General features: G+C 43.6%; 2 long non-coding RNA genes across 3 annotated transcripts in view; both read right to left on the minus strand.

Moving 5' to 3' along the window:
• Nucleotides 1-13,342, minus strand: part of LOC142471910 (uncharacterized) — an 81,840-nt gene that overhangs the window by 46,711 nt on the left and 21,787 nt on the right. The window lies entirely within an intron of this gene.
• LOC142471909 (uncharacterized) lies at nucleotides 1,405-12,696 on the minus strand. Its single transcript, XR_012789552.1, has 3 exons — nucleotides 10,327-12,696; nucleotides 9,207-9,510; nucleotides 1,405-1,516 (listed from the first exon to the last, which is right to left on the minus strand). It is a non-coding gene; the product is annotated as an uncharacterized LOC142471909 (long non-coding RNA).

A 13,342-nucleotide genomic window follows, 5' to 3' on the forward strand; every position in this document is an offset into this window, starting at 1 on the left:
CTGATAACACTACATTATGTAAGGTAGCATTATGTAAAAGCATAGCAGGATGCAATTTCTCTACAGAAGGACTTGGATAAACTGGGATCTTAGATAGGCAAATGGTAGACGAGGTTTAATACAGGTGAATGTAAGGTTATACATTTGACAATCAATAATAAACAGGCTACATACACGTTACTTCAGTTACCATCATACGTCAAAGATACTTTAGATGTATTTAGGAGATTAGATTAATTTATTGTAAATGATAATACATTGTTGGCAACGTTAGACATATAGGGGCCTATGCAGTAAGCGTTCATAAGCCACTTATCAACCACTTATCGCCCAAAATGCCTACTACTATTCAGTAAGCGGTGATAAGTGGGTGATAAAAGACTGAATCGCTCAAAAAAAATTAGTCATAAAAAAAATCACAGAGGCAGCGGTGATAAGGCACTTATCACTGCTTTTCGGCATGTTCATAAACTCACGCAATTCTAATAGTAGTGATTAGGCTATGAACGCCTATCACCGCTCTATAATGGTGATTTTATCACAAAATCCTCACGCCAGAAAAAGTTGGTCTAAAGGTGTTGGAAACCTGCAGAGAAGCGGCGAGATGGGACTTAGAAAAAAAAACATGTTTCCTGCATAGGATTGATGCCGGGAATCTCTGGAGCTGATATACATTAATATTAGCACTACAGACCCCTGGCATGAACCCTATGCAATAAAAATGAATTTACAGTAAACTTCATTACCATAGCGGATAGCCTCAGGGACACCCTACTTCCCGAGATACAAGCCCCGTTATGGGGTGCCAGTATCTCCTATGCATTTAAATGTCCACGTCACATGACCATGGGAATAAAATGCATAGAATATACCGGCACCCCATAACAGGGCCTGTATCTCGGGAAGTAGGGGGTCCCCGAGGCTGAAGCCAATGCAGTTCGGCTCAGTAGACCCCCTGCTCATCTAAACTATTATCAAAATTAAAATGTATACACATGCATTTCGGGCGAGATTTGCACAGGGAGAGACGGCTCTCTCAGAGCAGCTCTCTCTGCAGCAGATACAACTCGCCGGTTACGGCCTTTACAGAGGGTCGTTCATCAGATCACCGGCTAATCGCCGTTTTGTGAATTTTGCTATGACAGGTAATGAAGGCTTTCTGAATACCGTGATACCAACGCTCATAAAAACGGTGATTTAAATGGCCCGGTGATTTTTTTTATGAACCTTTACTGCATGAGGCCCATAATATTTGTACACCTCTATTCCACATGACGTACTGTAGGTGTTAAAGCAACAAAGTATTTTCTAGATTCGAGAGGTTATGCTTAGAAAGCACATAACAAACTTATTTTGGATTTACTCAAATTCATTCTAACTAATGGTAAGTTTTACTTACAGGTTCAAGGTATGGCCATGGGTACTACGTGTGTTTTGACTTATGCAGATCTCCACCTTGGCCTCTTGGGAGAAGCAGGTCGTTTTTGGTGGGGTCCTGGATGACTGAGACGTGGCACTGTGGATTAGATTATATAGAAGTTATTCTGGTAATTTCGGCTGGAACTAAAACAGAATTTGAGAATATTTATTTTTATTTATAAAAATGTGTTACCAAGAAGTAATACATTGAGAGTTACCTCTCGTTTTCAAGTATGTCCTGGTCACAGAGTAATAACAACACATGAGTACATTAAAAGAACAGGGTCATACAGTCAATTCACAGACATTCCATGGACAGATAGTGCTGGAAAATTGGGTACAGGGGATAAAAAGATGGGGAGTTTCAGATTGAAATAGAGAAGCTTTAATATCACCACACATCAGCAAACGGCTCACACCCTTTGGCTACCCATCGACTGTGCCAAAGGCTGTCCGCCTTTGGGGCGAAGGGGTTCAGATTCAATGCAGCTGCAAATACAAAGTTCTTTGTCATCTTGGCTCATTAACATTCCAGTGGGTGGGGTTCACTGAACTATGGGGATTAAACTAAATTAAGAATTACTTTCATTTAAAAATTACACATATAACAAGTTATAATACAGTGGGTTTTTTGGATCTTGAGATTAAGAAGGTGGGTAACAAAATAGTTACAGATTACTACAGCAAACAAACAGTGACAAATAGTTTATTAAATGCATCTAGTCATGGCATCATATGCCATCATTATTAAGTGGGATCTGTGACAAACGGCTTACTCCAGGGCTCCGTCGTTTGTCCGGGACTGTTTAGAACACGGTCTTTTAGGGTAGGTTAAATGATGAGGCGTCACGTACTGTTCCTTTAAACAGGCTATGCCTGGTTTATTCAGTCCCAGGCACTGAGACTGCCACAGTGCATACAACAGAAAACAGATCAAAACAAAAGCTGCTCACCTGAGCGATAACTTAACTTAGATATCCCTGACTCAGGGTTGGAAGTGGCTTTTCCACTTCCAACATCAAAACACGGTACTTTTGCAGTCTTACACAAATGAACAGAAAGATTGAACCTGTTTGGGGAAGAGGCTTCTCCCCTCTGTAGTTCAGCAGCCTTCCAGCCTCCTGGCTCTTGTGGGGAGACCAGAGCAAACAGGAAATCAGTCTTTCATACCTGATTCCTAATTAGCATGACAGGTGACAGAAATCAGGCAGCAGACAAACTCTGGTCTGGATCTCTCATCCCTCAGTTCCAGCGCTTGCCAAACTGTGGGATGGAGTGTATGTATTATAAGGCTGCACTCCCAGGCCAAACAGGATAGAAACTGTCTAGTATCCTGGGAGCCCTATATACGGAATTTATTACCATCCCCTGGTTTCTGTCACATATCCTCCCCCCCAGCTCAGACCTCGAGGGATGAGCGACCATGGATATTAGGGAGTGCATCCTTGACAACCCGTCAGCATTGCCATGTTTGTGCCCTGACCTGTGTTCCACAGAAAATTTAAAGGGTTGTAGGCTTAGGAACCACCTGGTCACTCTAGCATTCTTTTCCCTGTTTTGACACATCCAGGTAAGGGGTGCATGATCTGTGACCAACCGGAATTTTCTCCCCAACAGGTAGTATTTGAGCGTCTCTACAGCCCACTTTATTGCGAGACACTCTTTCTCTACTATGGAGTAATTTTTCTCCTGGGGATTTAGTTTCCTACTTAAATAAAGGATGGGGTGCTCCTCACCTTGAGACTCCTGGGAGAGTACCGCCCCCAGCCCTACCTCAGATGCGTCGGTTTGGACTACGAACTCTTTGGAGAAGTCAGGTGTGACCAACACTGGTTGGGCACAGAGAGCTTCTTTCAGGCTTCTAAAGGCCTGTTCGGTTTCGGAGGACCACTTTACCATTAGCGGTCCTCTTGCTTTTGTGAGGTCAGTTAGTGGGGTTGCCTTAGTTGCAAAATTGGGAATAAACCTTCTATAGTACCCAATTAACCCCAAAAAGGTCCTTACTTGTTTTTTTGTAACTGGCCTTGGCCAATTTTGTATCGCCTCCACTTTGAGTGTTTGGGGTTTGAGTAAACCTCTGCCAATAGAATATCCCAGATACTTGGCCTCCTCCAGACCAATAGTGCATTTAGCGGGGTTAGCAGTTAGTCCAGCAGACCGGACTGCGTCAAGCACAGCTTGGACCTTTGGAAGGTGGGATTGCCAATCTTCACTATGGATTACCACATCATCCAGGTAGGCGGCAGCATACCGAGCATGTGGTTTTAAAATTTTATCCATCATTCTTTGGAATGTGGCGGGAGCTCCATGTAAGCCAAAAGGCAACACCTTATACTGAAAGAGGCCGTCTGGGGTTGAGAAGGCTGTCTTTTCTTTTGCCCTTTCTGTGAGGGGAACCTGCCAGTACCCTTTTGTTAGGTCTAGGGTTGTGAGATATCGGGCTTTGCCCAGTCTCTCTACAAGTTCATCTACCCTGGGCATAGGATAAGTATCAAATTTTGACACCGCGTTTAGTTTCCGGTAGTCATTACAAAACCTTGTTGTACCATCTGGCTTTGGGACTAAGACTATAGGGCTGTTCCACCCACTTTGGGATTCCTCAATTACACCTAGTTTTAGCATTTTTTTAACCTCTAAACTTATAGCCTTTCTTTTGGCCTCTGGGATTCGGTACGGTTTAAGGTTAACTCGGACCCCCGGTTCAGAGACTAGGTCATGTTCAATTACGCTAGTTCTACCTGGCCGTATAGAGAAGATTTCTTTGTTTCTTTTCACTAAATTCTGAACCTCTCGTTTCTGATGAACAGACAGGGTTTCAGCTATGCTAACCTCTGGGTCAGTTTCTTGATTCTCTGACGGACCTGGGGGTACTAGGGTTAACAAGACTTCTCTATCTTTCCAGGGCTTGAGTAGGTTTATATGGTAAATTTGCTCAGGTTTCCTCCTACCTGGCTGTCTTACCTTATAATTTACTTCTCCCACTCTTTCCAAGACCTCATATGGCCCATGCCATTTAGCAAGGAATTTACTCTCCACGGTGGGAACCAGAACTAGTACCCTATCACCTGGAGAAAAAATTCTGACCCTAGCACCCTTATTATATGTATTCCTCTGTGCTTCTTGAGCTTTCTCCATGTGTTCCCTCACTATGGGTAGGACTGCAGCAATGCGGTCCTGCATCTGGGCAACATGCTCTATTACACTTCTGTAAGGGGTAACCTCGTGTTCCCAAGTCTCTTTGGCTATATCCAGTAAGCCCCTTGGGTGTCGGCCATACAATAGTTCAAACGGGGAGAAGCCAGTGGATGATTGGGGAACTTCCCTAATGGCAAATAACAGGTACGGTAACAAACAATCCCAGTTTTTCCCATCTTTATCAACCGCCCGCCGTAACATGCTCTTTAAGGTTTTATTGAACCTTTCCACTAAACCATCTGTTTGTGGATGATAGACTGAGGTTCTGAGATGCTTGATTTTTAGGAGTTTACATAGCTCTTTCGTTACTTGGGACATAAATGGTGTTCCCTGGTCAGATAGAATCTCTTTAGGAATCCCGACCCGGGAAAACAGAACTACTAACTCTTTTGCTATGTTTTTAGCTGAGGTGCTACGTAGGGGAACTGCCTCCGGATATCGGGTGGCATAATCTAATATTACCAATATATGCTGATGTCCCCTAGCAGACTTTATTAGGGGTCCTACTAGATCCATAGCAATCCGGTCAAATGGTACCTCTATTATGGGAAGGGGTACCAATGGGCTGCGGTACGCCTTGAACGGGGCGGTGATCTGACATTCTGGGCATGAGGAACAATAATTCGTAATTTCTGCCAGAACCCCAGGCCAATAGAAGCTTCGGAGAACCTTTTCTTTTGTCTTTTCCACCCCTAGGTGTCCCCCCAATGGATGACTATGTGCGAGGTGTAATACTACGTTACGGAATGTCCGTGGTACCAACAATTGTTTAGTTGTAACTGATTTCCTTTTATCAACCCGATATACTAGGTCGTTCTCTACCTCGAAGTAGGGGTAAGCAAGTGACCTATCTGGTTGGCCAGGAGTACTATTCTGGTCCCGTATATTTCCCCTTGCTACCGCTAATGTGGGGTCCTCCCACTGGGCCTTCTTAAAACTCCCAGGACTGACCTCTAGGTCAGCGAGGGTCTTATCCGGTTCTGGGGTGGTAAGTGTCTGCTCAACATCTTGATTTGGGGTATTCCCTACCAAAGTAGTGATGGGGAAGGGAATTTTACAGCACTCCTCCTTTTCCCCCTTCTTATTTGGGCCCTCGTCAACCTCCATTTCTGAAAAAGGGAAAGGATTTGTTTCTTCTAATACTTCGTTATGGTCCGCTATTGAACTCTGGGCGCTATTCTGAGCGGGGGACCACATTTTTAGAAAATGGGGAAAGTCGGTCCCTATTAACACATCATGTGCCAGTTTGGGTACAATACCCACCTTGAAATCTAAAGAACCAAACTCTGTTTCAAAAAAAACATCAACAGTGGAATATTCATGATTATCCCCATGTATACAACAAATTGCCACTCTTTGTGAACTGTTTCCCTGTTTCTTCTTAATGGGCAAGAGGTATTCGGACACTAGTGTGACCATGCTCCCAGAGTCAAGAAGTGCCCGAACCCTCTTACCATTAACCTTTACAAATGCCCACAGATGGTTATTCAAGGGGTCCTCTGGGCTAGGGCCCATACATTGGGACAACAGCGAATAAGGTTCCACGCTGTTGCATTGCATGGGCTCATAATTTAGTGGGCAGATTTTTGCTGTGTGGACCCTCTCATGACAATTTACACATTTAGGTACATAGTCTGTGTCCCACTTAGAGCCTTTTCCCGGCTCCCCATGTTGGCTATTGCCCTTAGTGTGCGAACCACTGTTGCTGGTGCTGCGTGAAGGTGGTCGCCGCTCTTCAGCGCCCCTTAACCCCGGTACCCTTTTACCGTCTCTGGAAGAGTCCTGGAACCTCGGGTAGTGGGGTTGCTCCACGACTGTGGGTTGCGGGTGCTCTTCTGCTGCATTGTACCTTTCTACGAGGGCCACAAGCTCATCCGCATTGTGGGGGTCACTCCGACTGACCCAACGGCGTAAGGCAGAGGGAAGTTTCCTCAAGAACTGGTCCATGACCAACCGTTCCACGATGTGGCTGGCTGAGTTGATCTCGGGTTGTAGCCACTTCCGGGCGAGGTGGATGAGGTCATACATCTGGCTTCGGGTGGCTTTATCCATCGTGAAGGACCATGCGTGAAACCTTTGGGCGCGAACAGCCGTGGTTACGCCGAGGCGGGCGAGGATCTCGAACTTCAATTTTGCATAGACGTTAGCTTCGGCTGGCTCAAGATCAAAGTAAGCCTTCTGGGGTTCGCCGCTTAGGAAGGGTGCGATTAGACCAGCCCACTCAGCTTCTGGCCATCCCTCTCTCTGTGCCGTGCGTTCAAACGTGAGAAGATAGGCTTCCACATCATCCGAGGGTCCCATCTTCTGAAGGTAGTGGCTTGCCCTGGTCATTTTCGGTACTGGGGCTGCCGCTGCCAGTGGAAGATTACTGATAGTCCCCCTCAGGATCTCGAGTTCCTGCTGTAAGCCCTGAGCGAACCGCTGTTGCTCCTCTCTCAGCAAGCGGTTTGTCTCTTGCTGGTTTGCATTCGCGTTTTGCAGGGCTTCATTTGTCTGTTGCTGGTTTGCATTCGCCTGTTGCTGGTTGGCATTCGCCTGTTGCTGGTTGGCATTAATCTCTTGCTGGGCTATTAGCAGCTGTTGCTGGGCTGCATTCGTCTGCTGCTGGTTTGCATTAGTTTCTTGCTGGGCTATTAACAGCTGTTGCTGGGTTTCATTCGCGTCTTTCTGGGCAGCGACATTGCGTACCAGCGCACCCACCACGTCTTCCATCTTGTTTGCAGAGGATGAAAAAAACTTTTTTTTTTTTTTTTTTTTTTTTTTTTCAAAGTTCTTCAACCCGCAGACCCCCTAGTGCTCTGCCCGCATTCTCCACCATATGTGACAAACGGCTTACTCCAGGGCTCCGTCGTTTGTCCGGGACTGTTTAGAACACGGTCTTTTAGGGTAGGTTAAATGATGAGGCGTCACGTACTGTTCCTTTAAACAGGCTATGCCTGGTTTATTCAGTCCCAGGCACTGAGACTGCCACAGTGCATACAACAGAAAACAGATCAAAACAAAAGCTGCTCACCTGAGCGATAACTTAACTTAGATATCCCTGACACAGGGTTGGAAGTGGCTTTTCCACTTCCAACATCAAAACACGGTACTTTTGCAGTCTTACACAAATGAACAGAAAGATTGAACCTGTTTGGGGAAGAGGCTTCTCCCCTCTGTAGTTCAGCAGCCTTCCAGCCTCCTGGCTCTTGTGGGGAGACCAGAGCAAACAGGAAATCAGTCTTTCATACCTGATTCCTAATTAGCATGACAGGTGACAGAAATCAGGCAGCAGACAAACTCTGGTCTGGATCTCTCATCCCTCAGTTCCAGCGCTTGCCAAACTGTGGGATGGAGTGTATGTATTATAAGGCTGCACTCCCAGGCCAAACAGGATAGAAACTGTCTAGTATCCTGGGAGCCCTATATACGGAATTTATTACCATCCCCTGGTTTCTGTCACAGATCCCAAAAGGACAGTTTTTTCACATGAGAAGAAACTATACATTAGATCATTTTAAGTATTGGAATATATTGACACAAGATTCAGAATGTAAACAATATGTGAGGATATCACCCCAAATGACAGCCAGAAATTAGAATGATAATTCTAAGATGTGGATGTACCCATTAGTGAAGGGAAGCTTGTGAAAGCTATAAAGCAGGAAACCAAAACCTTTCAAGATGTAAATGGAGTTAAGAATTACACTATACAGTCATTTATACATTTTAAAAGTAAGGGAGCAGTCTACACTCTGCGATGTAACTGCCCAAAAATCTATGTGGGAAAAACAGAGATATAATTAAAAGCTAGAATATTGGAACCACACAGAGATATTTTGAATAATAATAATAATGACAAAAGTAGGGTAGCACGACATTTTAAGGAATTTAATTTAGGCAATTCGAGAACTTTAAAATTTGTGTGACTGCAATTGTTAAAAAAGGATCCTAGCAAAGTCTTGCATTCCTTCCAGCGACATCCCTTGCCCAGAGGTGCTGGGCTCGACTCGATATGGCTGAGGCCTTTTCAGTTTCATCAACGAGACCCACAAGTCAATATCTTTTACGTCACAATTCATATTTTTTTCAACCAACAATTTTGGTCTAAACTGCTCATTGTACTTCTACCATGCAAACCTCTCATATACTTAATAAGAACTGCTTATCATATCCATGTAGCAAAACAACAGTGAACACACCTAGGGAATTTTTTCACCAATAACACTCGTTATAGCAAAGCTTTGCAACCAATTATGAAAAGTCTTATGTTAGTTAGGTAACTGTTCTATTTTATTCCCACCTTCTGCTCTAAATTAATCTCTCCTATCTGACCTCTCTATCATTTACCCATCCACCGGCAACAACATAAAAATAACCATGAAATCACCTTCCCAGATCTTCTCCCTCACATCGCTAGGTACTGTAAATGCATTAATAATGTACGGACACTGCATACATACCCTTTCATGTGGACTGACTACTAGCCTCGGCACAGGAGCATCCACCGCTACCACCAGGTAATTCTTAACCCAGGCTATTCCGGCGACAGCACCAGTGTCACAGAGTAGAGCTCTGTTGGAACTTTTCCCTGATGACAGTTGGACACTTACCTCTATCCACCTCCGCTCGGTGTCACCCTGCTTCTTGTAAGTAGGGTTTTGATTTCACCAACTCCAGATGACCAGCTGTCCTCCATTGTCAGTTCTGTGGTCTTTGTTTTAATGACATAGTTCATTATTTTTTTCATTATTTTTAATAAATTAATTTTTTAGTCTGTTACTAAGAGTTTTTATGTTTTGTCCTTAGTGTAGGCTGAGGTTACCCAGCAGTTATACACTATGTTTTGTCCCTTCTCTGTTTTTCTCGTTTCATGATCTGCAAGCACTTGTGCATATCCACTGAAGATCGCAGGACCTATCATCATTGGACAATATTTGGCGTCAGGTTATTTTGTTGTTTAAAGGGATAACATTGTAATTTATAGGTAATCGAGATAAAATAAATACAATAGTTGCAAATATGAAAGGAGCATATAGCCACTGCGAAAAAACCCTGAAATAGCAATTGTACCAAAACATAATGAATTAGCCTATTGTCTGTTTGATTCTCATCAATGGGTATTATGTGGAGATTTATATCGTTCTTTCTTGTCTATATTAGGTTAAAAATATAATATATGTAATTTACATACTTAACGAACCATACTGACAAGATGTGTTAATCAGTAAATTAGATAACTCTGATATACCACTTATAAATCCCGCGGTTGACATCTACAGACACTCAGTACACCTGTCTCAGGTTTGGTCCCAGCTGGCTGCTGTAGCGCACATGATGGCGGGCGCTGCGGGGACAAGAGCCACCCCACAATTGGGCAGGGCCCGCTGTGAGTGGTGGCCGCCACGCTGCACGGTGCGTTTTTAAGGCAGACATGAAAATTGTGAGTACAACTATCGACGGAGCGCTAGGCCACGCCCCCGGCGTTTCAGCCAATGAGGGCGAACCTGCCGGGTCACATCATGGCCGCGGCCCCATCACGTCCCCCCTGTCTTTCCCCCTGCAGCTCACTGCAGACCGGGGAACTCAGCTGCACGCGCCGGCAGCCTGGCAGGCGTGCGTGCAGCGCAGACAGCGGGGCCGTAGCCTAAGCCATTTGTTCATTTAAACTTGATTTTCCTCAGATTTTTCTGATTCATTAGGAGGGTTTAAATAATGAACTTGTTCACTTACCCCTTTGTACTCCTTGAGAAAGTGCCACTCGGTGTGAAACGCATGGGAGATTTTTTGTTCTATCCTAGTCTGTTTTGTGTTTTTTAGAATGTAAACAATAAACTTTTTTTTTAATTTTTTCACTACCCCAGTGAGTTTCTAAACTTTTTTGCAGGTCCGCTATCCCACCAATCTTCTGTGCTCTTGTTATTGGCTGTGCAGGCAGCAACCGATCTAAAAAATCATTTGGATTGATTACTACATCTTGCCTTGTATTAAATAAATATTCATCATACCATACTTGAAACAGAAATTAATGTAAATCCTACATTTAACTGAAGATACCAAAATGTAATAGCTTAGAAAACAGCAATGGTGATCATATGCATCAGTGAATATAGGGAATAGGAATGTCTAAATCAGTCCCTGTGGGTTAATATAGTAGATACAAATACCTGCGCTGTAGCTGAAAGTACCTGGCATTGCTCTGGAATTATAAGAAACCAAAACATTCTCTAGATCTTGCTTGCCTAATTCTTTGAATCATCAACAAAAAATTTTTTAAGCAAATACAGGCCTCCACTTAAGTGGGCATCGCAATACTTTACAGTCAATTTGTTCTTATTTGAAGGATTTGTACAAAATGAAGGTACAGTAACACTATGTTCTGTTTCAGGTGTAATCTTGACACTATTTTACGGTGAAAGCTTGGGCTTGTTTTAAGCACTATCTTAGGTCTTGGCCTGGGTGGCGCTGAGCGGGCGGGCTCACGTTGGCCACGATGAAACACATTGAGGCAATGTATGTGGCCAGCGTGAGCAAACGCCTTCGCCTGCTCTGCGCTTAGCTGCATGCAGAGCAAGCAAAATTGAATTTGTCTCTCGCTCGGGCGTCACGTGAGCGGTTCACCCAATGAGGGTAAACCAGCTCTGTAACGTCATGGCCGCGGCCCCCGAATCGCCCCCCCGTGCACGCCCCTAACCGGTCACAAATCTCCTGGCCAAGCAGGGAGCGTGATGTCACCGCGCATTAGCGCCAGCGCGCCCGCTCCATGCCTGGCCGCAGCCTTATTATAATGGATTGATGTGAAGTTCTCTTCACAGGATAATGTTTGAAACTCTCCAACTCTTGCTAATGTAACTGCTATAAGAAAGACCACCTTAAGTGTCGGGTATCTCAGGCTTATTTCCAAAATAGGCTGAAACATCATATTTATCAAAGCCTCCAGGACAAAATTAATGTCATAGGATAATCAGATCATGATCAGCTACGTGCTCTTGAAAAAGAACTCCCAGAGCCACAACTTTAACTCTCAAAGAAACTAGCGATAATTCAAACTTAAGCCTACCTGCAGAAATTTCAGAATGTTGGCTATGGATTTTGTTTGGATTCATACCAAGCTATACAATTTTTCAATTATTCTGATTGAAACCTATAGTATAGAACTTTTCCACTTCCAGCTGTTAAGTCTACACCCAATGAATTGGTATGCAGAACTGAATCTCAAATCTTGGGAAGAGCAGAGAATGATTGTCATTGAACTTTACCACAGGCTTCTCCACCATTTCACCAGTTGCTTGAAAACCTCTAGATTTAAAGCCCATTCTCCTGAAAGAATGATACGTCAGCTGAGGAAATCAGAACAAACGTTGGACCTGTACTGTGAAATAATATTTGAAGGACATACTTCTCTACCCATTCGATATCTTGGAAAGGCTTCTGTCATCACCTGTCTACAGCAAATAAAAATACCACTTGTGAGCACATTTACATGTCTCAGACAGGTCTGAAAACCTGTCTTTTCCCATTATCTCTTAGCATACAATGTTTCCAGTGCAGCTAAGGATTTTGGGTAGTGACATGCAAATGAGCACTCACAGGGTGTCACTTTGTCTCTTGTCCATTTTAACATGGGCCCCTATATGCTTATGCCTGCCGTATTACATAGCTTTCCCAGCACAGCCTGGGTTACAGAAGAGCATACATAGCTAGAAAAACCTACTCACAGACAGCTATTTTTACTTTTCAGATCTTATCAGTGTGAGGTTGGTTACTGGCTTAGCAATGTGAAGTGGTTACAATCAGACACAAAATAAGTCACAGGGAGTAAAACAATGACAAACACCCTCCACCAAATGAAAAAAAAACGCTCCTTGCGGATTTCTTTGCGTCATGGCTGCCTGATTGTCAGAATTAATCCTTGTGGGCGTTTCTAAAGAGCTGTTTGGATGTTTAGTAATGCCAACCTGATGGCTCATAATTCTAAAAGGATCAATGCGGCACATTGAGACACTAGACATACATTGACAAAATAAATCTTTGAATTGGGCTCCTTATCCTTGGAGGTCACAATTACCAACGGCAGATCTTCCAATTGAAATCCCTAGTTCATGTTGTAAAAATGTATGTGGGTATGTGTTTATATATATATATATATATATATATAAAATACGTGATACAGAAATAAAACAATTAGCTGTATCTGTGAGCACTATGCCTGATTGAACACTGAAAGCTAATCCTGTCCCACAGTGATAGATAACAGCTTTGAGCAGTTGTTTGCGGCATCTCTGGGTATTCAGAGAGTCCTGCTGAATTATGAGAGTTATTTTTACTTGTGATGAGCAGCCACCTTTGGGTTTGGGTGCACAGTTACGGTAATGTGGAGACTCTTTCCTTTAGTGGAAGGAGCAGTGCTGAGTAGGCATGAAAATGCTCTATATAGACCTATCCAGGGCTGTTGGCGCTTCAGCTCTCAGTACTTGGTGAGAACATGCTGGGCTGGGTTGGCTGGGAGATTGTAGAAGACTTTTCTGCTGCATTCAAAACATTATTGTTTTTAGTAGACCTGTAAATTATACATTATTATTTACTTATCCGGATCTGTGCTGGAAGAGATTGCAAAGTAACACTTTGTAAATCCATCCAACATTAAAGAGATTAAGTGCACAGAGAGGTCTATGCAAAGCAGACATAAGGCATAGAGTAGTGTATACATGTATTTGTATATGTTAAAGGTATTTACAAACCCAGAGCT

The sequence above is a fragment of the Ascaphus truei genome, chromosome 21 (assembly GCF_040206685.1).
Source record: "Ascaphus truei isolate aAscTru1 chromosome 21, aAscTru1.hap1, whole genome shotgun sequence".
Lineage (NCBI taxonomy): Eukaryota > Metazoa > Chordata > Amphibia > Anura > Ascaphidae > Ascaphus > Ascaphus truei.